Genomic DNA, 26,715 nt, shown 5'->3' on the forward strand with positions numbered 1-26,715 from the left:
AGGGATGGGGCAGATCTGGTGAAAGGCCAGCAGCAGGGAGGTGGGTAGGCCATTATTTCCCCATCATCAAAGCCCCACAAGGAATCTGTGAGTGATCTGATGTATCTGTAATGAAGTGCCATTCTTCTCAGGAGCAAGAAAGAACTGGAGGAACAAAACAACAGGAACCCAGAGCACTGACCAGCTAGAAGAGATGATGCTACAGCAATCAACAGCCATTTGCAAAATGACCACTGTGGGGCTGCAGTTGGTTGGCTCGAACAAATTTAAAGGCGTGCTAGGCAGAAAGGTCTTATTAGAAGGAAATCCTGCACTGGGAAAAGTTAGGAGGGATTCAAAAGTTACTGAGGAAGGCGCTTCAGTAAGCCACGACTTTATCATTGTAGCCTGTGGCTCAGGGCCGGCATATTAGGCAACGTAGGCAGTCGCCAAGGGCGCTAACATTTGGGGGGCAGTGACTGTGAAGGCTGGACCTTCTGCCTTCTCTGTCAGGGGTGGCATTTCAGGGGTGGAATCTTCTGCCACCTCTGTCGGGGGTGGCATTTCAGGGGCGTGACCTTCCGCCGCCTCTGTCGGGAGTGGCATTTCAGGGATGGGACCTTCTGCCATCTACGGCAGCAAAAAAGTTGGCAGTGCTCCTGCTGTGGCTGCATTCATTTTGTTACAAAGCCCCTATGTGTTATGAGCCCACATACACTTTTTGTAAGGGAGAGTTTCCAAGGCTAGTCCTGGGAGTATGGTGACAATAAAGCTGTGCAGTCCAGGAACTGGGGTAGAGGGATAGAACGTCCGACCACCCAACCACCCAGAGCTAGGGTAGAGATGCAAGGCTTCCATGTGGAAAGCCCTGGAGGCCTGGTGTGCATCAGCCCCACTCTGCGTGGCTTTCTCCGGGTCTGTGGGAGGAGTCTCGTGTTCATTCCACAAGGAGGCAACCCTCCTCCCTTGATTGGGCAACATAGGGGAACTGAGTGAAGCAACTCTGCACAGTCTGAACGGCCCACTCTCCTGGGCTTTTCTACAGGAGGAATCAATCTGACTGAGAGTAATTCATCCTAATGAGTCAAAGCCCTTGAAAGCTTGGTCAATATTTTGTTCATACTCCTCATTTTATTAATAGTCTCAGCAGCAGTAAATGGAGCTAAAATGAAAACAGGAAATCAGACTTCCGTAAATTATCCTACAAAATGAAGACTCCATTCAGCTAATCCCCCAGTAATCTGATGGTATTCCGTCAGAGTGTAAAGGGAAGTGAATGAAGATTCTTCAACAATCATCCTTGTTTGGCCCATCCCTCAAAAAATCCCTAAAGTGTGTAGCAGCCTCCAAACCGTACTGCGACTTATCTAAAATGCAGTGGAGTACAAGTGAAGCTGTGAGTTCACCTGATTGAAACAGCAGCAGTACAAGGTAAGATTGACATAAACATCAGTCATTACAACCATAATATCCCAATATGTGCCTAAACTCTACAGAAACCCTTGACTTTTGCCAACATCTGCATTGTTTGACACTAAGCTACAATTAACCCACATGGATGTCAAGCTTATGCATTAGCCACCACTACTGAGCATTCCCAGTTGACTGGGGCCTGATTTGAGCTCCTGAGCTTTCCTGTGGACATCAAGCTGCACCCTGAATAAAGTCTGCATGAATTTCACTTCTTAGCCTGTGCCATGGTCATGCAGAACTGAGCAGGTGGGGTTGCAATGGGGCCATAGACAGTTATCAATCAGATGGAAGGGACAACTTCTCATGGGGATCTTTGGGGCTTTATTGCTGTCTTGAAGGCTCTTCTCCCACCACTGCAAGGCTCTGGCCAAAGAAATGCCCTGCACTTGAAATTCCAGCCTGTAGCTACAATATAAGAAGAAGAGGAAGATGATTACCAACAAGTTATTAAATTGACAAATAATCCAGAGAGATGGGGCTAGCTCAAGAGAGAGACTTCTTGTTCTGATTTTCCTTCGCTGATTATTATTGAATAATTCATATTAGTAGGAATATTAACTTGGGGCCTGATCCTGCAATCACAACTGGGCACAGCACCTAATACTTGAGTAGTCCCATTGGAGTAGTTGAACCTTCATGACTATAAGCACTAGCCGAGCTATAAGAATTTGCAGGATTGTAATGTATCAGCGCTGATTTGTTTCATTTTGCTCAACAGCTGCAGAAATCCACATAAATAATGAGATTCCTGCAGACAACCCACAAAGGGGCAGCAGGCTGAGGGGAGCACTGAAGAGGTGTGTAGCCAGACAATATTTGTTAGACAGAGTCACACTGAGAACTAACAACATGACCTAATACTCGAAAGATGAACAGACATTTAATCCCCTTCGGTGACATCTAGTAAGGTAAGGAAATGAAGAAAGCATCTTTGCTCACCTTCTTGTAACCAGCATGTGAGACAGACATGCAGGGGCAAACACAGCTCTATGAGAAAGGGAAAGACAGAGAAGTGACACAACATACCCTCTGCACGTCCTAGTGAAAACATCCTTTGTATATTTATATAGGACTTTAAAGGGACCAGCCCACTGCCACTGACTTCTGTGAACAGGATTGTGACACCCTTGCTCACAGAGGGCCAGGTTCTCATCTAGTGTAAACTGTCAGAGCTCTGTGAAACTCAGACTACATAAGAACATAAGAATGGCCATACTGGGTCAGACCAAAAGTCCATCTAGTCCAGAATCCTGTCTTCTGACAGTGGCTAATGTCAGGTGCTTCAGAGGGAATGAACAGAACAGTAAAAGCAGCAAAGAATCCTGTGGCACCTTATAGACTAACAGACATTTTGGACCATGAGCTTTCGTGGGTGAATACTTGCATCTGACGAAGTGGGTATTCACCCACGAAAGCTCATGCTCCAAAACGTCTGTTAGTCTATAAGGTGCCACAGGATTCTTTGCTGCTTTTACAGATCCAGACTAACACGGCTACCCCTCTGATACTGAACAGAACAGGTAATCATCAAGTGCACCATCCCCTGTTGCTCATTCCCAGCTTCTGGCAAACAGGCTAGGGATACCATCCCAGCTCATCCTGGTTAATAGCCATTGACAGGGCCGGCGCTTCCATTTAGGCAACCTAGGTGGTCGCCTAGGGCACCAGGATTTGGGGGGGTGGCATTTTGCAGCCCTCGGCAGCAATTCGGCAGCAGGGGGTCCTTCCACGCTCCATGTCTTCGGCGGCAATGCGGAAGCGGCGGGGTGGTCCTTCCGCACTCCGGGTCTTCGGTGGCAATTCTGTGGCCGGTCCTTCACTCACTCTGGGACCCGCCGCTGAAGTGCCCTGAAGACTGGGCGTGCAGAATGACCCCCCCCCGCCGCCGAATTGCCGCCGACTGGGAGCGCAGAAGGACCCCCGCCTAGGGTGCCAAAAACCTGGCGCCGCTCCTGGCCATTGATGGACCTATCCTCCATGAACTTATCTAATTCTTTTTTGAACCCTAAACTATTTGACTCCTGAACTATTTACACTAGCTGAGGATCTGCCCCTTTGAGTAGTACCTTTTTAGGTCTTGTCTACATAGTGGGGCAATGTGCTCCAGGGGTGTGTGATTTCTAAAGCACATTAACATGTTGGGCATGAATTGGTCCATATAGACCCTGCTGGAAGGGTCTATAGATCAATTAATGGGCAACACATCAGTGCACTTTAGAAATCACACCCCCATATAATACATTACCCCATCATGTAGACAAGCCTCAAGTAGTCAAATGGTTGTCAGGTACTATCCAGTTGTATCACAATCACACAAAAGCCCAGATTTTTAGAAAAACACATAAAATAAGATTTCAATGGAATGCTAATAGTTGATGCCCAGATTAGCTCATTTAACAAGTGCTACATTTCTGCAGGCTCAGTAATTAGCAGGAGTGTATTAGATGGTGAGCATATGTAACCTCATTTCATTTTATAAGACCAAATTCTGTCTTCAGTTGACCCCCTATGATGGTTAACCTTTGGTATTTTATTCAACACAAAGTAGTGTAATACTGATGGGACATCACACAATGAGTTCCTAAATTCTCGCCCAAGGTTTTGTAGGTAGTTCCATTGATTTTCTGTTAGGAACTGACTTCCAAGATGGATATTTTCTAATTTCAGCTGTTCCTCATCAAACAGCCACTGAACCACAAGAAATGGAGCTGCAAAAGAAAGAAGGGCACCCTAGAAAGTTGTAGATTAAGTCAGTATTTGACATTAGCATACGGGGCCAGATCCTGCAGCTCCAAAAAACTACCAGTAGCTAGAGGCTAATGCTGATTACACAAGTGCCCATGAGCCCACTCATAGACCAGAATCTCGTTGTTCTAGGCACTGCACAAACCCAGAACAAAAATATGGTCCCAGCCCCAAAGAGCTTAAGGAATGCTCCACTCCCACTATGCACCATGGGAGCTGCTGAATGCTGAGCACCGCTGAAAGTCCAGCCCCAATTAATGTCAGTGCAGGATCAGAGCCAAACTCTGAGAGAAGATGAACTTACATTTCAAGGATGAATACAATCTATACCCAAGGAGGCACTGCCACTCATTAACTCTCTTGAACTTCTGTTTACATTCTTCTGGAAGGATTCCATTCCACATCCTAAAAAGCCATGGCCAGAAAACATTAGTGGGAAAGAGAGAGGTGGTGTTAGCTTAAATATGTTAAAAAAAAAAAAAGATAAAATAAAAGCTACATGTCTTGTCCCAAATAAAACCAGTTGTTTGAGAAGAACACAATACATCCAGCATAAGGAATACACGGCATATTGTTCAGCCCAAGGAAAGCTCTCTTCTTTTGAACATAGCAATCCCTAACATTTTCTTCTTTTGAACATTTTCTTCCTAAAGGTGTTGTGATGGCCAGTAAAGCTAGGTAACTTTCAGTCCATGATAATGATCTAGACTATAAGACCTTCACAGAGAGGTACATTTGCAGCAGGTTATTTTCCGTTTGGGGGTTGCAAGATGCAGCTGCAAGATTTACATGCACAGTTTAATTCCAGATGCCAGTCCAAGTGCTTCTGCCCCTCGCTCCCTGACCAAAGGTGCAGATCGGGTAACCAGAGGTGCAAGAACTCATAGCTGAATCATTTTACGGACACAAATTTTGAAGGCATAGCAAAAAACACCCCAAGGTTACAACCCACCTCCTCCTGACCGTTCCCACCAGAGATGTAGAGGGAACAAAGGGCTTTCGGACAGAAATATTTGAAGTTAACTGGAAAGCAAAGGGAGGTGCAGGTATTGCCTCCTTTATTTCCTCTGCTTTTATTTAGTTATTTTTGCTAAAACTGTATAGCACTCAATAGACAGCCCTGGACATCAACGCCCTTTGCTTCTCTGCAGAACTGATGCTGCCTAGGTAGCAGTGGCTTTAGCTTCCCCACACTGCCTAATCAAAGTGCTACAGACTTGGGCAAAAGGGACTATCTAAGGCTTCATGCCCATTCACTCCATGACCTCTCTGCAGAGACCAAGAGCAGTCAGTGCTCACTGTGATGGGGTTCTAATGGCTTGAATGTGGCCTGACTCCCACTGATTTCAACAATCAGGCCCCCGGTCCAGTTTCAAGTGCCACAGTTTTTCAGTCTTTCCATCGACTTCAGTGGACTTTGGAGCAGGCCCCAAGAGCACTAACTCCTTTCAATGGGGCCACTCAACACCCAACACATCCCTTACACAGAAAACACTGCAGTATGGAGCCGGTGCAGTACTGCAGAACCCAACTGCTGTTGTAAGCTGTAATGGTTTGGAGCATTACTGTGTAATCTGTTGTCATTTTCATATGAGAAATAAGTAAAAGAAACCTTCCTTGATAGATTCAGCTGAGGCCTTGCTAGCCCAAGATTTAGTACAGGAAATGTTTGCAATGGTAGCGTGCTCAGAAAGATAGTTTTGTCCAATGGGCAGGGCACTGGTCCACGACTCTGGAGACTATGTTCTATTCCCACCTCTACTACTGATCTGCTGTGTGACCTCAGGCAAGTCACTTCAACTCTTTGTATCTCTTTTTCCTGTCTGTCTGGTCTATTTAGATTGTAAGTTCTTGTCTCTTACCATGTGTTTGTTCAGTCCTAGCACAAAGGGGCCCTGATCTCAGTTAGGGTCTCTGGGTACCGCTGAAGCACAAGCAGTTAATGACACCACTTAGAAGGGCTTTGAGAACTTCTCACTTTGGCACTCTCAGAGCTCTAGGCCCATCCTTACCTTTCCCCAGCAAGCAGGACCACTTTAGCTTGCTTAATTCCCTTAGGAACCAGGTCTTTAATCACCTCCTGGATAATTAGAGATCCCATGAAGGCATAGTCTGCTAGAAGAAAAAGTCAGAGTTAACACTGACTGAGTCAAAGGATCTGCTAGAAGCGGGTAGTGTCATAAAGATGGCTGCCTACCTTGCTGTGACTTGGGCAAAGTTCCACTCCAGATATCACTTGAGCAGTAAGGCACAAACCTAGACAGAAGTAGCAAAGGAAAGGAACATAGTTATGGTCATCAAAAAGTCCCTGAATAGACCGGAAAAACTCCTACTCCTTTCCTACCACATCACCTCCTCAGCATTGGGATTATCTTGGACAGAGCTTCCCAGCATGCAGTTACAAACAAGTGTGAGGGAGTCACTACCACCTTTCCTTTCCCATGCTGCTAAATGAGAGGAGGGTCTTAGCTAGATCCTAGCTAGATGGCAGGAAGGTCCCTGTATGGAAAAGGCTGAGAACAACTGATCCATGGCTTTGCCCCATGAGTGATGTGAGATTAGGTTACATGAAAGTGAGTCACTACATATCCCCACCCTCCAGCTGTGGCAGCTGAGTTCCAACCCTCTTTACTTTAGCACCTCACAGTCCTTTCATGGCAAGCCACATGGTTACCCATAGAGCACAGGAGGTGTCACTCGGTGTCATTTGTAATTAACAGTCAGAGCAGTAACTGGCCAGAAGCTATTGTGAAATGTAAGTGGTAGTACAGCACCTGGGAAGGTCCTTACACTGCATTGGCATTCCACCAGTGAGGGCTCTCTTCCATCTGGGCAGACAAAATGCCTGTCCCTAGAGTCACAGACACACAACACAAAAGAGACATGTTGTACTGGACACAGTCTCAGAAAACCAGACCAAGACCAGCAGCTTTTCCAGATTCGAGAAGCAGGCATAATCCTTGTGAGGATCTCACAGCTTCCCCTCCTGTCTCACCTTCTTCCCAGGCTGTCACCCACCCATGTCACCCTCTCCCTCTAGAATCACAGAAGTGTAGGGCTGGAAGAGACCTCAACGGGCCATCTAGTCATCCCCCTGTGCTGAGGCAGGACCAAGTATTCCTAGGCCATCCCTCTCATTCCACATTAAGTTCAGGTTCCATCACTCTTCTCAAAACTTCTGCCTACTCCTTATGCTTCTCTTCAGCATTTCTCCTATCTGCTCCCTTTGGCTGCGCACTGACCCGAGCCAGGAAAACACGTAAGCATGCGTGTAATACCATCTTACTGTACCTCAACAGATCCACTCACAAGCCTAAAGTGAAGCCCGTGTTGAAGAGTTTTGCCATAGTGTTCAGCAGCTGGCAGGATCAAATCCTTTGTCTCTTTCTTCCACGCAGTTTTCGGCCTTCTTTTATGCCTCCCTCCTTGTGCTTGGGACATGCCCATGCCTGACCTGCTGAAAACACACTCCCTCTCCTCCTTCAAATCTTGCCTAAAAGCTAACTTCTCTCATGCAGGCTTCTTCAGAGGCCTTCCCACAAGGAGGATTCTTTACCTCCTTCCAATGGAAATCTAGTCCTGATGTATCACAATTATAGGAGTTATATTCTGAAATCACGGCCAAGAACATAAAGCCTGATTTTCCTCTCTGCTCAGAATCAGCATAAACCCAGAGTAACTCCACTCACTTAGATTCATAGACTTTAGGGTCAGAAGGGACCAATATGATCATCTAGTCTGACCTCCTGCACAAAGCTTCACTCACTTCAACAGAGTCATTCCAGACTTGCACCTGTTTAGCTGAGAGCAGAATCCATCCCCTTGTCTTTTCACAGAGCCATATGAAAGAAAGGAATAATACAACAATTGCAGCAAGTATCTTTCTTTGTTTGTTTGAGGTCAGCTCATTAAGCGACGGATATTTTTATATCTGGTATCACATGTTTCTTTATTATAACAGCACCAGCCACCTGAATGGGAGCAAGAAGATTGACTTAAAACCTTCATATCACATCTGATTGAATTAAAATGTATTTTTAACTATACCATTCAGTCAATGTCATCTTTGATTCTTGACACTCTTTATTCTCATCTCACACTAGCGCAAATCAGAAGTAACTGCACTGAAATCACAGTACACTGATCGATGAACGTGCGTGCAGAATCAAGCCCAACTTGTCTTCACAATACCTTGCTTCATTACTGCATTGTCATTTCTTACTGTACCTTCTAAGAATATGATCCACCTCTTGCTCCCTTTGTGCTCCCTTAAGTAATACCTGCAAATGGTGGAGAAGGAGAGTAAACACAAATCAAACTATTTTTTCCCATTACACTGCTTGTGAAAAGCAGGCAAGTTCTGGTGTGATCATTACCCAGCTGTTGTCCCATCATTGCAGGTGATCAGGGGGTTCTTCAGAAAGAAAAGTTTCATGTCCTCAGGTGCCTTCTGAGCATGCCAAGGAGTGAGTGAGGCACTTCTGAGCTGTGATGCCAAGGCATCTTCCACAGGAGGAAGAACTCTGTAGCGAGGCGGTGTGGCTCCCCTCCTCCCCAGGGAGGGTTGGGCCCTGTCAATCACCCCCCAGGGCGGAACCACTGGGAGGAAGTCCCGCCCCTCAAAGGGTCAGGCAGCGACCCGGAAGGATAAAAGCCAGGCCCCAGCTGCCAGCAGGAGCAGATGTGCCCACTGACACTCCGCACCGGGAAGCCGCTGAGGCCCGAGGCCGCTACGACAAGGAGCTGCCGGAACTGCCCAGCAGCTGCTACGACGAGGAGCTGCCGGAGCTGCCCCGCAGTCGCTACGACGAGGAACTGCCCAGCAGCTGCTACGACGAGGAGCTGCCGGAACTGCCCAGCAGCTGCTACGACGAGGAGCTGCCGGAACTGCCCCGCAGTCGCTACGACGAGGAGCTGCCGGAACTGCCCAGCAGCCGCTACGACGAGGAACTGCCCAGCAGCCGCTACGACGAGGAGCTGCCGGAGCTGCCCAGCAGCTGCTACGACGAGGAGCTGCCGGAGCTGCCCCGCAGTCGCTACGACGAGGAGCTGCCGGAACTGCCCAGCAGCCGCTACGACGAGGAACTGCCCAGCAGCCGCTACGACGAGGAGCTGCCGGAGCTGCCCAGCAGCCGCTACGACGAGGAGCTGCCGGAGCTGCCCAGCAGCCGCTACGACGAGGAGCTGCCGGAACTGCCCCGCAGTCGCTACGATGAGGAGCTGCCGGAGCTGCCCCGCAGCCGCTACGACGAGGAGCTGCCGGAGCTGCCCCGCAGCCGCTACGACGAGGAGCTGCCGGAGCTGCCCCGCAGCCGCTACGACGAGGAGCTGCCGGAGCTGCCCCGCAGCCGCTACGACGAGGAGCTGCCGGAGCTGCCCCGCAGCCGCTACGACGAGGAGCTGCCGGAACTGCCCCGCAGTCGCTACGACGAGGAGCTGCCGGAACTGCCCCGCAGTCGCTACGACGAGGAGCTGCCGGAACTGCCCTGCAGTCGCTACGACGAGGAGCTGCCGGAGCTGCCCAGTAGCCGCTACGACAAGGAGCGGTCTGAACCACCCTGTCCCTACTACAGCCCCGAAGAGCCGCCAGACCAGACCTGGCCTGCCGTCCTGGAGGTATTCCCGGACCTACCACCCTGCCCTGACTGGGAGGAACCCATGGTGCTGGACGCCCCACCGGACCAGGTAGGAACCAGGGGGGAGGCTGGAAGTAGCCCGAGGGCAGCTGACTACAGTCAGGCTGCAGAAGGCCCTGCGCCTATGTCAGTGTGTTTCGGTCAGGATCCCCACTGACCACCGATAGTGGTGATGGCCGCTACCAGGGCCCCGGGCTGGAACGCAGAGGAGTGGGTGGGCCTGCGTTCCCCCTGCCACCCATAACTGGGTGGCAGACTCCCCCTCTTCCCGCCTACTGTCAAGAGCTCTGCCCTGCTCCAAAGGGCCAGGGCTAAGTGTACTGTGTTTGGTGCCCCGCCCGAACCAAGGGCTGGGCCCCCTTGACCTTGCCACTGCTCTGCCCTGCTCCAAAGGCCAGAACTAACTGAACCGTGTTTGGTGCCCTGCCCGAACCAAGGGCTGGGCCCCTTTGACTTTGCCACTGCTCTGCCCTGTTCCAAAGGGCCAGAGCAGATTGTACTGTGTTTGGTGCCCCGCCCGAACCGAGGGCTGGGCCCCCTTGACCTTGCCACTGCTCTGCCCTGCTCCAAAGGGCCAGAGCAGATTGTACTGTGTTTGGTGCCACGCCCAAACCAAGGGCTGGGCCCTCTTGACCTTGCCACTGCTCTGCTCTGCTCCAAAGGCCAGAACTAATTGAACTGTGTTTGGTGCCCTGCCCGAACCAAGGGCTGGGCCCCCTTGACCTTGTCACTGCTCTGCCCTGCTCCAAAGGCCAGAGCTAACTGTAACTGTGTTTGGTGCCTCGCCCAAACCAAGGGCTGGGCCCCCTTTGACTTTGCCACTGCTCTGCCCTGCCTCAAAGGGCCAGAGCCAAGAAACTACAGCTGTGTTTATTGGTGCCCCGCCCGACTCGAGGGCGGGCCCCCTATTATTTAACTGTGTAGCTGTTCGGTCCCACACACAGGGCCCGAACCGCCGGAGCGGACTGCGATCCTGAGGGCAGAAGCCCTCGGACAACGAGACGAATCCGGTGTGGCTCCCCTCTTCCCCAGGGAGGGTTGAGCCCCGGCACCCCCTCGTCCACAAACTCCCACAAAGACATCTTCCTCAGCAGCAGTATGCTCCAGTTCCCCACTCGGGTTAGGGCCCTTTCAATTCTGGGCAGGAGTCTTCACGTGAGCTTTGGCATTACATTTGCTTTGAGACACCAATTCCTCCAGAAGCAACAAAGCCACCAACGCCCCTGGGATCTTCATAGTGACTGCTTCCTCCTGACTGAACAGACAAAGAATAAATCCATGGTATAATAAAAGGGCAACATGAAAATCTGAAGAAAGCGAGGTTTAAGAAAGACAGTGTTGAGAAGAATTAAACCAGCAAGGAATGGACCTAGCCATGTTCACAGGCATAGACACAGGCATGTTACTACACTACAGAGATGACACCGCAAAGCTGAAATAGCATCACATACCTTAAAGAATGCTGGTCAATTGCTGATCTTCAACTGAAGCATTATAACAAGTGCAATATCATAGGGAAGGTAAGTCTCTGATGGCCAAAGAATGAAGAGCGTAGGCTGGAAGCCCAAGAGGAGTTGTTACCCAGCCAGAAATTATACTTGTGCTCAGATCACAGCTCCCCAGTGAACTTTATATTGTCCTCATATGGAACATATTTCTAATGCCAAGGTTGGGCAGATGACAGGGGCTGAAGAAACAAATCACAACCCATGCTGAATAAGTTTCAAGATTTCCTTGCAAGCACTTTGATCTTGAAAGTTACATACTTAAAATTTCTATAATTGTATCCCCATTTTGCTTGCTGCTTTTCGGAGGGTGGAGGGTACGATCTGATTATGTAAGCTTTGGCAATTCTCCTCTGTGGGATGATTTTTAGTTGTTTTATGCATAAGAAATGCTAGGGGCTACATTTGAACTTGGTAAAAGCTTTCAACTCGCTGTCTCATCAAACAATCTCAGCATCAGCCTTTCAACTTTTTCAGTAAATACTGTATCTTTCCCCTTGTTCATGTTTTTGTCAGATTTATAGAGTATTGGTGTGGAAATCATAAAATATTGTTCTTAAATATATTAGAGCTAGATGAATTATTCATTGTGAATAAATGATCTGATGAAGTTATTCCCCTTTTTTTTATATGAATCAACTCAGATTTCTGCAAATGTATTTGTTATTTGTAACTATTCATCAAATACTTTGGATTAACAACTTTGAACCAACGGGTTACTTGAGTACTGATCACCTTCAATATTTGCTAGTCATTTGTTAATTGGGCTGTGTGATTGGTCACCTGTGACATGGTATTGCTTCAGCTCCCTGATTGGATGATTGAAAGTTTTAAAACAGAACAATGAATTATAAATAACAAAAAATGATGGATTATTTTGTATGCATGTAAATACAGATGTTTGTATGAGGAACAGCCAACTCCCAAAAAATTGTATGAAAAAACCTATTAACAAATAATTCATAATAAAGGACAGGAACACGGTCGAACAACCACTCATAATTTGAATGAAGGTTTGCTAACACAGGTCCTGTTGAATTCAGAAGAGATACACCAGTATAAAATTGGAGTGAGATCAGAATCAAGCCATTTGGTCACAGAACTAAGAGAAAAAAAGAACGTCAGAACATACCCTAACCTCTGTTTTATTTCATTTTGTAAAATACAGTCTGTGTTCTTTGATCAGGTGGAAGGTCATCAAGACAGAAAAGAGCGTTCAGTGTCACAGACCCAGCTGGTTATAAAAATCTACATCATAAGCTAAACTTCTAGTCCAGTATAAATATTTCTTCCTCCTTTCCATTTAGTGAATTAGAAAAAGAAAGGAAAACTCTGTGCTCTTACCCTTAGCTGAGATGGAAAAACTTATCCTCCATGGAGCACGCAGGAAATAACCATCACTGACTGGAGAGGGGATGAACATTGTGAAAGAAAACACAGTCTATTTGAAACTAGCAGACATATATTTTGGATAGTTACAGAGTGACTCATTGGTCCCTAAAGGGAATTATGAGTGTAGCTTGCTCCCCTCACGCATCCATGAAATTCAATGCAGGCCACCCACATCCATCAAAGGGACTTGCTGGTCTAGTGCTGAGATGCTTAGATGGAGTGATCACATCATTTATTTCTCTAGGTTGCTTTTTCCTGAGGATCCTCTCTCAGTGGGTGATGTGTCAGATGCCATTTGGAGATAGATGAGGTGAAATAGTTCATGAAATTTGACTGTCTCCAGAGATGAAGGTTTTCATCTGCCTGCTCTGCAGTTCGGATGAGCGTCCAGCCAGTCAATAGACAGAATCATGGGGCGCTTCAACTGCATTTTTAACAACAGCTCTTTTGGCTTTAGTGAAGCTACCCTCTTGCTTAAGTGATATGACCTGGCAATTGGTCACCAAAAAAGCTAATGAGCCAAGAAGAGACTAAAAGGCTTCAGTGTCTGGAAAGGGGCAAATGTGCCTATTTCATCTATATTTCACCACTAAAGTTCAGCCCAGGTTTGTACCAACCGGAGGGACATTTCTATCTGATGGTTGTTTTGTGGCCTCAGAGAAATGAGTTGTGCTGGGGACGGTCAGTGCAGATCTTGTGAACATTACAAAATCCTCCACACAGTTGGCTGCCTTACTGACATCCTCAGCAGAGAAGCTAAGGTAATAGGTGTGATTACTTCACTACACACAGAAGTGGTCCCCACAAGGGAAGTCTGAACACAAGGCCCCCAAAATCCCCTTCATGTAGCATCACTGACGAGCCGAAGCAATCTCCCCACTCACCTTGTTCCATAAACTTTATCCCTTTACCTTCAAGCATATCTATAGCCCCTCCTTTCCAAGGAGAGGTGTCTGTCTCATAGACAACTTCTGTTTTGAGTTCTGATGATCATATTGATGCCTAGACAGAATATCTTACTTGGCTTCATGCCTGGACATCTCAAAATATGGCCCTTCATTCTCCCAATATGCTAATAAGTCAATGGGAACAAGCACTCCGTCCATGGGTGCAGGTTTCTCTCCTGGCACAGCAGCCACTTTCCTGAGACTCACTGAGGTTCATACGTGGAAGTAGTATGTTAAGGGCTGACCCCAACAGCAACAGGATGTGACCCGGGCTGCCCTGTAGATTTACAGCAAGGCTGGTCCTCAGAAATGAAAGGGTGCAGGAGATCCACCAACCCAAACCTGCCCGGCTGTATTTGCATTCTATGTACTTATGAAATGTCCTCCACCTACTGCTCCATTGTCCTTGATTTTGCTGGTTTTATAGTTTCTCATACACAGTGTTTCCTTCCTGTTCATAACACAAGCAGCAGCACTGCATTCCGCATACTAAAACTCAGGGCTTTATACACTACATACACTGCAGCTGCACTTCATTAACATTAAGGAACAAGGGACAAAAGGAGTTGAGAATCCACCCTAGATCTTCTGATTTGGTTTGATGGCTGCCACCAAGACATTTTTACAACTCTGGTGGCAGAATGCGAACCTGGGCCTTCTAACCAATCACCTCAGCCAAAGGCAGATGTCGTTTCTCTTTTGTAGAAGAAGTCACCAGGGTTCATTTTCTTTGCATCAGCTTAAGTGTCATTTTAAAAACAGAGGAAGCTATGGAACATATGCAAGAGGTTAGGCACGATGTCGCACACAGAAAATGAGGGAGAAAAAGATCGATCCTTAATGCTAGTCATGAGTTTTCACGCCTGTTTCACGTGTCTTTTTGTGCCCATGAACTGATACCTGCAAAATGTATTGTTGATGAGATGGGCACTCTCAGCATGTGCTGTGTTTTTCATTTGTTTACACAATGGGACCCTGATGCTGATTGGGGCATCTAGACAAATGATAATAATAAAGAATTAAAACATTTGTCAAGTGCGCTCCTAATTCAGTATCCCTGGAGCCTGTGCATCCCAGGATCCCCTGGCGGCAGAACTCACCTCCCAGCCAGCTGCAGAATTGCTTGCCAAGTTTGTACCCTAACATGCATTTGGCTCACTAACTTTGGGGTGAAAGGCAAGTCTAAACGCTGCCACTCCAGATAACCAAGCAAAGGCCCTCGCCCCGGGGCACCATGGCAGCTGGCCTATGAAGACTCCATGAGCTTCCTACGCTCTGCAGCTGTGGTGGAGACGTCCTGCTCTGTCCCAGCAGTGCCGGGGATTACATGCTTGCCTATGTTTTCTGCTTTTCTGGCATAGTCACAGACTCCACCGGACCCAGGGATTTTGTGAGGAGCCTGATGTCTGTGGGGGAATGACATTCAGTCAGCTGGGAGAGGCTTTTAAAAAGAGGCGTGGCCTGACTTAGTTGCTTTCATCCTGGGAAAAGCTTTGTCCTTGTCAGCCAAGGAAAAGCAGAAAGCAGCAAGTGGCCCCTGAGGCTAAAGATTTACCTGCTCCAGAACCCAGCAGTAAATAGAGAAGGAGAGAGGCCCTGCCTAGGTCCACTGACAAAGGGGTCCCCCGTCAACAACAGCCCCCTTGCAACCAGGCGTTGAGGAAGGGGAAAGGTGCACATTCAAATTTGACCAAACCAGCCCAGTTCCATGCGTATTGGAGCTAACTGCAGTCAGCGGTAGCTCCAGGCACCAGCGCAGCAAGCTCACGCCTGGGGCAGTAAGCCGCAGGGGGCACCCCGCTGGTCCCTGCGAGGGTGGCAGTCAGGGAGCCTTCGGCGGCTTGCCTGCAGGAGGTCCGCCATTCCTGAGGAATTCGGCAGCAATTCGGCAGTGGGTCACCAAAGCCGCGGGACCGGCAGACCTCCCGCAGACAAGCTGCTGAATCTGCGGGACCGGGGGACCTCCCGCAGTCTCGCCGCCGAAGGCTGCCTGACTGCCATGCTTGGGTGGCAAAAAAGCTAGAGCCACCTCTGACAGCAATAGCTCCTGTGAGCTTGCTGCAGGCACTCACCTGCATGGCAGGGGATACCACTGAGCCCTTTTGCTGGGTATGCCTCCAAGTGCTGCTGATGTCCTTGGAGATCACTGCCTTGAATCCTATTAAGCTCTTCACCCTAGGCAGGAGTGTTTGGAGAGGAGGTTTTTCAACAGCCGCAATGCATTATTCCAGGTACTCTCTGCTCTAATGTGCTGTCAGATATTAACATCTATAAAGTCCCAAATACAAATGGATTTCAAAATATCGAAGTGTTTCAAAGATTGTCTCCTTAAATAGAGAACTCACACTAAAATCACAGCATTAGACAAAGGGAGAGACATGGTCACAAAAGGAGCCGAATAAAGGCTGACCAATAAAAAGGTCTCTTCACAATAAAGGTGGTTAGTCTAATTCACTATTTTCCCATGAGACAACCAATGAAAGGTTATATACGGTAGTTCTTACATAGTCCTCACTCAGACAATCATCAATGGAAATAATAAAATAATCAAAATAGCTAGCTCTTCTATAGAGCTTTCTACCCCTAGATTGCAAAGGAGGTCAGTATCATTAACTCCATTTTACAGATGGGAAAACTGAGGTATGGGGAGAAATGACTTGCCCAAGGTCACCTAGCAATCTGGGGCAGAGCTAGGAATAGATTCCCTGTCTCTCGATCCCCAGTCTAGTGCTCTCTCTCGGTCTCTTTCTCTTCTCCCTCCCTCCCCCTCTCCTCCCACTAAGCCTGAAGAAAAAATTCACCATGAAATCCACTCCTGCGCAGAGTGCCTGCATCGGTCCTATGAACCACGTAAGCCCTTCAAATGTAAATCAATGTCATGTCATATCCATCAGCATAATATTTGAACAGGTTCTGGGGAGTTTTCCATTAGAGAGGACCCTGTTTGTCTTCCATGCAGACTCTCCTCTATAGATGGTTGTATCCTGACAATGGTGCACTCTGATCCATAGCTCCTCATCCTTTAGCAGAGGCTCAGGGCCACACTGGAGACTATCACATTTGAACAAATCATTTCTTGAAGCACATTCACCCAAACCCTTTTTCACACTCTGTCATTCCTTTTGTGGGTGGCTTTTCTGCACTTGTCTTTATCTGTGATCTGTTTATTTGGGTTGGTTATATGACCTGTCAGCGAGGCATACTTTTTGAGTTAGGAGCTGGCTGTGCATTTGTTAATGCCTGCCATGCATCAGTTTCCTCTTACAGACAGTTCTTTATTGGCACACTGTCACATTCAGCATAATGAGTGACTGATGCTTTGTGGAGCTGACTGGATCTTAATCCTCTTTGCGTTAAAGCGTTTCATACTACTTTCACCTAGTCCCTACCTGGTTTTGCTACTACATAACACAGAATAGGTAGGGTGACCTTTGGTATAGTGGTCTGTATGCATTTGTTAGGTTCCTGGTAGCATAAAATCTGGCCCCATTCACTTCTAAATAGGTCTGATGAGGTTGAAATATACAATAACATGTCATGCTCATAATAGACTGTTTACTTGTTATTTTCACTTGCTCCTATAGCACAGGGAGGCAACCGGCTGGTTTAATTTAACAACAAAAACATCTGGCTAAAACGTCTGTGTGCCCCTGTTTCCTTGCTGATGGCAGCAGTACAGTTTTGAGCATAGGTTCAGGAGTTAAGTGATGGCGCTAAACCAGCAGGGGATCCAAACTTTGGGCTCAGTTTACCCCTTGATGTGCACAGCCCACTCTAATTGACTGTGCTGACTTAACCCACCACTTTAGCAATGTTTTAGGACCTTATTCAGCCAGACTGACCACTGGCAGCTTCTTCAGGAGTGTTGCCTTTAGTGGGAATTTTGCCTGAGTACAGACCGGAGGATTGGGCCTTTAGTTTGTATTGTAGATTTTGTAAACAGACTGTCACAAATTAAAGTAAACATTTCTTCATGTGATAGAGAGAGAAATGAAGCCCTTAATGCTTAGTCATATCGATGGAATACTTAATACTATCACTTAATAGCTAATCAAGTCAGCCAACCCCTCTACATTCAGCCTGGGATTTTCAAAACAGCCTAAGGTCCAGATTGTGACCCAGCTAGCGTGATGCGAGAAAAGTGTAGAGGAACGCTTTCCCGGCATCACAGATAGCTCGTAGGAGGGGAAGCAGATCCGACAACGTTGCTATATCCCCCCTTGTGCAGGTGAGTGAGAGGGGCTAGAACTTAGAGAGGAAAGGCCAGAGCATTGGCTGTGCCCCACTACTGCACCAGCCAGGCCAGCATCCTGGTGCCAGTGTGCACCAAGGAACATATGCTGCACACAGCTCAGTTTACTCCCTCCATGGGCAGCGCAACAACATGCTCCCCTTGTTCAGGGCTTGTGCCAGAGCTAAGGTTCAGCCCTAAGGGAATGAGGTTCCCATCTGCACTGAATTTCCATTAGAGTTAGGTGCTTAATTCCCTTAAGCTCCTTTTGGAAATCCCACCTGAAATCATTATTAAATACAATTATGACATGTATTTATTTACTGGTATTGCAGTAGTGTGCAAAGACCCCAAGACAATTTGGGCCCCTGTTGTGCTAGGCTCTGTACACCATAGCTAGAGAAAAACATTGCCTAAAGCATAAATTGTATGAGACGCTTCTGTAGGTTTTATAGATCAATCCACTCTTGTGCCACTACTTAGGCCAGTGATTGGATAGAAAAATAAAATGTTTAATTCCGCTCCGATGCTATGTTTGAAGTGCTGCCAACTACAAACTTCACACGAGAAACTGCTCTTGGGTGCTGTATATTGTGTTCTGTTTAGGCCCTAAAAATCAACTCATTCACCTCATTTCTAGGTTTGAGCTCCTAAAATCTGAAGATCGTAATAGGCTAATCAATCAGTTTTCTTCTGTCTTTGTATTGTCTGCATGCAAAATTCCCATTTGTCTTCCTAAAACTACTGATCTGTTCTTCAGCAGATACTTAACATATCTAAGAAATGAACAAACGGCTGTAAATCCATCATTCCATTTCGCAAATGCAGCCAGAACCCCTTGTTCACAAATGTTCATCCAATACCTGAAATAAAGTCACATCATTGTTTCAGTGTTTAGCATAACTGAGTGGTTTATCTTTGAACTGTGCAAATTTGGAGCATAAAACAATGACCACACTCACTACCAAGTGCATAAAACATTAAAGAAAATGGTTCTATGTTCACTAAAATGAAGACAGGACTAATTATAATTACACTAGCCATAGAAAGGTTAAAGTCTCATACATATATTTGGACAATTCAACAATGCAAACTCTTAGTCCCTCTTGAACTTTAGAATCTGTCTAGAACATGCAAGCAAACAACACAGCCATTGCAAGGTTTCATTAATAGTTATACGTCTCTGGATTGTCTTTTGTCAAGTTATTTGAATGATTTACTGGTCCCCGAGCATAGCTGGATGAGCCTTTTGTTCTGTTCCATCTAGTCTGTTAAAAATGCCATGCATTTGGACAAGGTCATTCAGTGCTCAGTCCTTTGCTCACGAGAGAATTCTTCACCCTTGGGGGATTATAAGTGGCTATTTTTAAATCCAAGATACAATTTTATTGACTTAGATGGACTTTTACTTAGTTCTTGTTTGGTCTGAGTCTTGTTTCTGCATGTGTTTGCTGCTCTGGAGCAACCCAAAGGGTGCTTGCATTAAGGATGCTCAACAAAATGAAGGGAAGGCTTGACATTCAGGTGAGCATTAAAACACCACTCAGAATTGCTTGGAGCTGCATGGCAGTGAGTAGCAAGCTGCAGCATCTAACAGGAGCATTCGTCTGCCACGTGCTTTGTTCTGCTGAACATATTGCAATATGAAACTCAAAGGCTCAGACACTCAGCTGCACCAGAGCTCCCCCAGCACAGTCTAAGGGGGAAGGTGAGAAAGGAGCATGAATGAGCAAAATCAGCTTCCAACCTTTGCTCTTCCCTGAAGCTGAGGCTTACTGGGTTCATCATGGCTGCTCTAAATTACAGCTGGCTGCAACTGCATGTAAGGGACCTGTTATAAACATACAGCTAAGTGCTCACCTTGATTACTCTCAAGCCTCCCCAGGAAAGGGGATAAAGGGGCTTGTGGAGATAGTTGGGGGAAACAGAAACTCCAAGTGGTCCTTTCCCTGAATCTTTGTCTACCTCACTTGGTGGTGGCAGCATACTGTCCAAGGGCAAGGAAGAATTTGTGCCTTGGGAAAGTTTTTAACCTAAGCTGGTAGAAATAAGCTTAAGTGGTCTTTCATGTGGGTCCCCACATTTGTACCCTAGACTTCAAAGTGGGGAGGGAACCCTAACAGGGCCATTCTACAGCCAAGGCACGTCACAGCAGCACAGAGTGTCTGGAGCAAGTCAGGATCTGGCCCCATAAATCAGCCCAAGTTCACCCAAGATTCACTTGGCAGGTTGTTGAACCTTAGTCAGCCTTTCACCAAAACCTGGGCTGAGTTTTGAGTCTGTAATGAAATCTGAAACCAGGCCAGGTCTCTGCATGCGTCCTGGCCAGATCTAGATTGAATGACTCCAGTTGAAATCTGCACTGGGACTTCTATCAGTGTCAGAGTGGTTGATGGTGTGACTACACCAGGCCCAATTCTGCCCTGACTAGCATCCCATTCAAACCCATTGGTTCAAACAGGATTGCATGGGGTATAACTCTGGGCACAAAGTGGCCTTTTTATTATGTGCTGGACTGCTGTCCATATAGGCAGTTACCCTGTGGTGAAGTCAAAGGGAACCATGCACTTGGATCAAAGGTTTGTGAAATAGTACTGTCAGTCATAATCTGTCATTGATTGCACATGGCTCTGCGTACAGTGCCATGAAACGTCACAGACTGCCTTTGTTTCTGTATAGATTCACATATAATCCATCATCAACTGCACGTGATCTAATCACATATGTAATCTGTCATTGATTGCCCATGGCTCTGTGTACCGTCACGTGCAATCTGTCGTAGATTGTACATGGAGTCCAACAGTTCTTACACAGTAATCTTTAACACTATACTTTGATTTAAATAAAAAGTATATTATGCAGCTGTGGTAGAGATATATGGCATTATTTAAGAGGCACACACATCCAAATGATTAGTATAGATCCTTTCATCCATTTATATGTGAAAAAATCAATTGCTGCAATAACACCTGCACTAATAATTCATTCTGTTCAGTAAAAGTCTTTAAAGTGGTTATAGAAAGAATAAAAGAACACAACCCAATATAATATCATTACAGCTGTACATGTCCATCAACATAATCATGTTTGTTTCCCTCAGAAGCTACAGAGCACCTTCTACAGTAAAACAAATGATTCTTGAAGCCAAGGAAAGCAAAGGAATATGAATTCCATACAAAACTGCACTCAACAGATGCCTGGCAAAGTAAAAAAGAAACAGAACACATCAATGTTCCTTAGGACAACTCAAATCAAACAGCTGGAAAGCAGAGACAGTTCTAAACATTTCTGCAATGCCAATGTCTCTGCATTTTAACCAGAGGTGAGCACAAGCTGCAAAATTTGGATCCAGGTCCAAAATTTTCCAAAAGATTAAAGGGATTTGGATCCAGAGTGTTGTTCAGCTCACCCTCTAACAGTTATCAAAAGAAAACAAGCCAACATGTGTCAATCACTTCACTGAAGGCCATTAATGGAGATACGTCCTGGCATATTAACTATATTAACACATTTTCAATTCAGATTGTTTGAATGGTAAATTACTGTATATTGCATATAAGTCTGACACTGGTGAATAAGATCTTAAACATCAGGTAATTCATGAGTCAGAGAGTTTTGTCTGAGTAAACACTGAGCAAGATCTTCAGGATTGGGCATAATAATACATTATTAATAATAATAATAATTGCCAATCATAGCAAATTTCACCAGATTGTTAGTAGGTTTTTTATATAAATAAATGTTCAGTAGAAACTGGGATGAAATGGCCACATTCATGATTTAATCCCTGGTCTCCAGAGGTGAAAATCTAATGCATTAAGCTTTCCTCCCTTGGTGGCTTTAACGCTACCTTTCCCATACACCAAACAGCTCATTGATGCAATCTGTCTTTTTAATTTTTCTGGCCTGCAAAGGCAAAATGTTTTCAAAAGTGAAACAAGTTTTAGCAATAAACCAGGATGACAAATGTTGTAAAGTGGGTGTGACAAATTTAATCCATTATATAAAATGCTTCTACAGTCACATACCAGACTAAATGATGATATTTACTAAGAAAGAAATGGAGCTTATGTCACAATGCCTCTTAAGAATGTAGACATGGGATCAAATGCATTATTGACAACAAAAGGGAAAATGTACAGAGGAAAAATTGATTAGTAGATTTCCTTGTCACTAACTGAGTGATACGTAAACTGTGACAAGACACTCACAATTCTCATCTCTTTTATTCCAGTGACAAACAGATATTGCAGAGGAAGAATGAGGCATTGATGGAAAGATATACTGATGGGTTGAAAAGACCTATTACTTTTACAAGATTTTCCAAGAGCAATAATGTAAGAGTACACACTTTTATCCTAATATTTCCATAACCCTTCTATTCATGTAAGACATGAGGTTGACCCTGATGGTTGCTTAAGTAGTCAGCAGTTGGTAGATAGGTTTTCAGTCTGCATGCTTTCACCTGTTCTGTTTGAAATTCTTCCATGGATTATATAACAATTCACATGGGTGCTCAAGGTCACTCATAAAGCCTTGTTGACAACATAAAATCTTGTTGCTAGTTGCAATCTAAAACTTTCAATAAACATTAGAGGGGTAGCCGTGTTAGTCTGGATCTGTAAAAGCAGCAAAAAATCCTGTGGCACCTTATAGACTAACAGACGTTTTGGAGCATGAGCTTTTGTGGGTGAATACCCACTTCGTCGGATGACATGCATCCGACGAAGTGGGTACTCACCCACGAAAGCTCATGCTCCAAAACGTCTGTTAGTCTATAAGGTGCCATAGGATTCTTTGCTGCTCTTTCAATAAACATTATGATTCATGTAGCATCTGCAGGAGAGGAACATATATTCTGAATTCTGATGAATGAGTAGCTTGTGCACTGTGTTTTTTGTACTTATGACAAGTGATAAGCAAATACAACCAGTGTGCCTGTGAACTAATTCAGCAGGGTTTTTTATTCTTCAAGTCTCAGTTCTCCAACAAAAGAGAATTGCTTTCTGATGCATTATCCCTTTATGCTTGTTATCAGATTCTCACATTATTTATAAACAAAATTATGTTTGTCACTTAGTTTTGAAAGACAAAATAAGGCCTTCCTATGTGGCAAATATCCCGTAGAGTCTGGTTCTCTCATAAACAGAGCAGAAGGAAGCGACATGACAGTAATAGTATTGTAAAAATTATTTTCAGATCCCACAAAAGCCTGCAAGTCACCTTTCAATGTCCTGCCAAGGTGAGAGTACAATAGTGGGGGGAAATTAGTGACACGAGTGTGTGTTGGGGGAGATTTATCCTCATTCATTATTAGTCATTCCATTAATTTATTTGCACACTTTGGCCAGGGCTGTGACTTGGCTATTCAGGATGCATAAGTGAGCAGTATTCTCTCATCTCTACTGTGGTTATTGTAGGTCCTGCAGTTCTCCTTTGACTGTATGAGAAAATATGAGTTGTCTCTAAAGCTGTAAGGTTTGAACACTATTATCGTGTAGTTGAGCTACGGTGCACCAAGTGGGGGAGCCACACAGGGAGGGGTCAGGTCTTGCCTCCAGAGTGTCAGAGGCATGGGGCGGAGGTTGGAGAGCGAGCCCACACTGCACTCACCCTTCAGTGGCTTCTGTCCCACAGGCTGGGCCAGCTCCCCACCTTGGCCTGCTGACACAGGTCACAGAGTGCAGCTGAGGCCCTCCCCCAACCTTGCCCCACCCCCTTCCTAGCCCTGACTCCACCAGATCACCTTCCTGGAGTTGGGCTCTATGGGCCAAAAAGTGGTTGGGACATGGCCCAGGTGGCCCCTCTAGCTTCACAGCCAAAGCTAGCGCAGAAGACTAGGGGTCAGGGCTCACTCCTCCGGAGTTCTGTTTCCAGCTACTCCACTAACTTACTGCATGACCTTGGGCGAGGCATTTAGGCCCTGATTCAGCAAAGCACTTAAGCATATGCTTAACTTTAAGCATGCAAGTTGCCCTACTGAAGTCAATGGAACTACTCACATGCTTATAGTCAAACATGTTGTCATAAACATACAGCTATGGGTAGCATAAAATCCCCCTTTACTCTGTAAAGGGTTAATTCCTCTTTTACCTGTAAAGGGTTAAGAAGCTCAGATAACCTGGGTGGCACCTGACCAAAAGGACCAATAAGGGAAATAGATACTTTCAAATCCACGGGGGAAGGTTTTTTGTCTGTCTCTCCCAGTCAACATGGAACCAGGGCAGGGAAAATACATCTCCCTAAGCCATATATAAACTAAGCATCTAATATTGCAGAAATAGTAAGTAATAACAAAGAAATGTGTTAGGTTATCTTTTGTTTTAACATGTGAATTTTCCCTGTGCTAAGAGGGAGGTTTATCCCTGTTTTTGTAACTTTAAAGTTTTGCCTAGAGGGGAAATCCTCTGTGTTTTTGAATCTTTCATTATTCTGTAAAGTACTTACCATCCTGATTTTACAGAGGTGATTCTTTTACCTTTTCTTTAATTAAAATTCTTCTTTTAAGAACCCAATTGATTTTTCATTGTTCTTAAGATACAAGGGTTTGAGTCTGTGTTCACTTGTACCAATTAGTGTGGATATTATTCTCAAGCCTTCCCCAGGAAAGGGGGTGCAGGGCTTGGGGGAACAGGACTTCAAGTGGTCCTTTCCCTGATTCTTTGTCAAAATCATTTGGTGGCGGCAGCATACTGTTTAAGCCAACGTGGAATTTGCGCCTTGGGGAAAGTTTTTAACCTAAGCTGATAAAAATAAGCTTAGGGGGTCTTTCATGCTGGTCCCCACAGCTGTACCCCAGAGTTCTGAGTGGAGAAGGAACCTTGACACATGTGCTTAAATGTTTTGCTGGATCAAGGTCTTATACACAGCTCTTTGTCCCACTTAACCCATCTGTAAAATAAGGTGAATAATTCCCCTTCCTTCATGGGGAAGTTGTGAGACATAATTAACCCTGGTAATACAGCATTTTGAGATCCTCAGAACAAAGGAGCTATAGAGGTTCGATGCATTAGTACTAGACCGTCTCAACAACTCTGGTGAGGCACTAGTTGCAGCTCTAGCATTAAAGCTGAATTGTGTTTTGCATTTAAAGCATTTGAGCATATGGTCATAGCAACATGGTAATTATCTATTTCTGTTCTCATTCCCCCACCAAAAAAATGAAACTGGTGCTGTTCACATCATAAACCCAGCCACAATACTATGAATAATTGCAGCATAGGCCACAGACAACATTTAAAAGATCATGAGATCACATGCTTTTTCTTGCCTCTCAAGTTGGAGCTTTGCTTTGATGATGTAAACACATAGAAAAGCACTTTTAAAGTGCTCTAACAGTGCACAGTATCTGAATAAATGATTTTAGTGCCATGGTCAGACTCTTCGCTCCTAAGGACCCAGTTCTGCAAGGAACTTAAGCATATGCCTAACTTTACACATGTAAACACTCACATTGACTTTAAGGTGGTTTCTCACAAGCTCAGAGTTAGGCACATGCTTACATGCCTTGCTGAGCCCTACATGAGCCTTCCATCAGGAGTTATTATCCCAAGTATCTCCACCTGCTCAGGCGCAGTGAGCAGAAAAGCTTAATTCCGTGACTGCTGACTTTAGGGCAGGAGCTCTGCATGGTGTTATAGTCCCCTTGAGCTCACATTTATAAATAAGGACTGCAGTGAGACATGAGGAGATAGATTCAGTGCCTGGTCTTTGACACCTTCAGTGACACTTCAGTAACAGAAGGTGACCTTTGGTAAACATATGTTAGGGTTGTCCACTATGGATAAACAAGAGAGTGGTGCCGAATACCAAGCAATCCGTGACACCTTCAGTGTGAGGGAATTTGCAGTGGTCTCATGAAAGAGAAAATTACCATTGTGTCTCCAGCACTCAGGCATTGGTCTTAGGAAAGCATCTAGCTTTATTTTTCTCTCTCCGGAGCTGTGGGCAGTCTTTGAGACTATTCGTTTTTCACCATGGAAGAGAGGAATTGATACGTCATTAAGATGGGAGACAAAGGGTAGGAATTCAGTGGAGGCTAGAGTTTTTAAAAATCCAAAGGAGTTTTAGACGGATTTTAAAGTGTGTTCTGTAAACACAATACAGTGATCCACAGAAGCACAACGAACAACATTATGCAAAAATGCAATATTCTTAAAGAGGAACAAATATTACATGGGCATCTTAGAATGTCCATTAGTTTAATATTTATTTAGTATCAGATTCTGATACCCTTATTCACTTTGAATAACACCTTACTCCACAAAGAGTCAATAGAGCGACTTGCAGAGTAAGGCATTACTTAGTACAACTAAGAGGATCTCACTCTGACACTCGGTCTTCTAAATTCTGATTTTTTTCCCAAAGCACAGTGAGAATAAATATGTTTGAATTTAACTGATTTAGCAAAGTCTAAATCCACTGGACAACCAAGTTAGTATAAAAGAAGAATGTGCAGTGGAGCAGCGAGGTCACTGTTGAAGCACCACATGTGAACTGTGTGGACAAACTGGAGAAAGTCCAGAGAAGAGCAACAAAAACTATTAAAGGTCTAGAAAACCTGAGGGAAGATTGAAAAAATTGGGTTTGTTTAGTCTGGAGCAGAGAAGACAGAGGACATGATAACAGTTTTCAAGTACATAAAAGGTTGTTACAAGGAGGAGGGGGAAAAATTGTTCTTATTAACAAGGATAGGACAAGAAGCAATGAACAACAGGACAAGAAGCAACAGTGTTTTGAGTTGGCACTTCTATTATTCAATAGCTGCTTGCTTCTTATAACGATTGTATAGAACTACTTGTGCCCTG

The 26,715-nt window shown here is 45.4% G+C and overlaps 1 pseudogene; it reads right to left on the minus strand.

Moving 5' to 3' along the window:
• Positions 1-812: 812 nt before the first annotated feature.
• LOC115659212 lies at positions 813-11,903 on the minus strand (annotated as a pseudogene).
• Between the last annotated feature and the right edge of the window lie 14,812 nt (positions 11,904-26,715).

The sequence above is a fragment of the Gopherus evgoodei genome, chromosome 10 (genome assembly GCF_007399415.2).
Source record: "Gopherus evgoodei ecotype Sinaloan lineage chromosome 10, rGopEvg1_v1.p, whole genome shotgun sequence".
NCBI lineage: Eukaryota > Metazoa > Chordata > Testudines > Testudinidae > Gopherus > Gopherus evgoodei.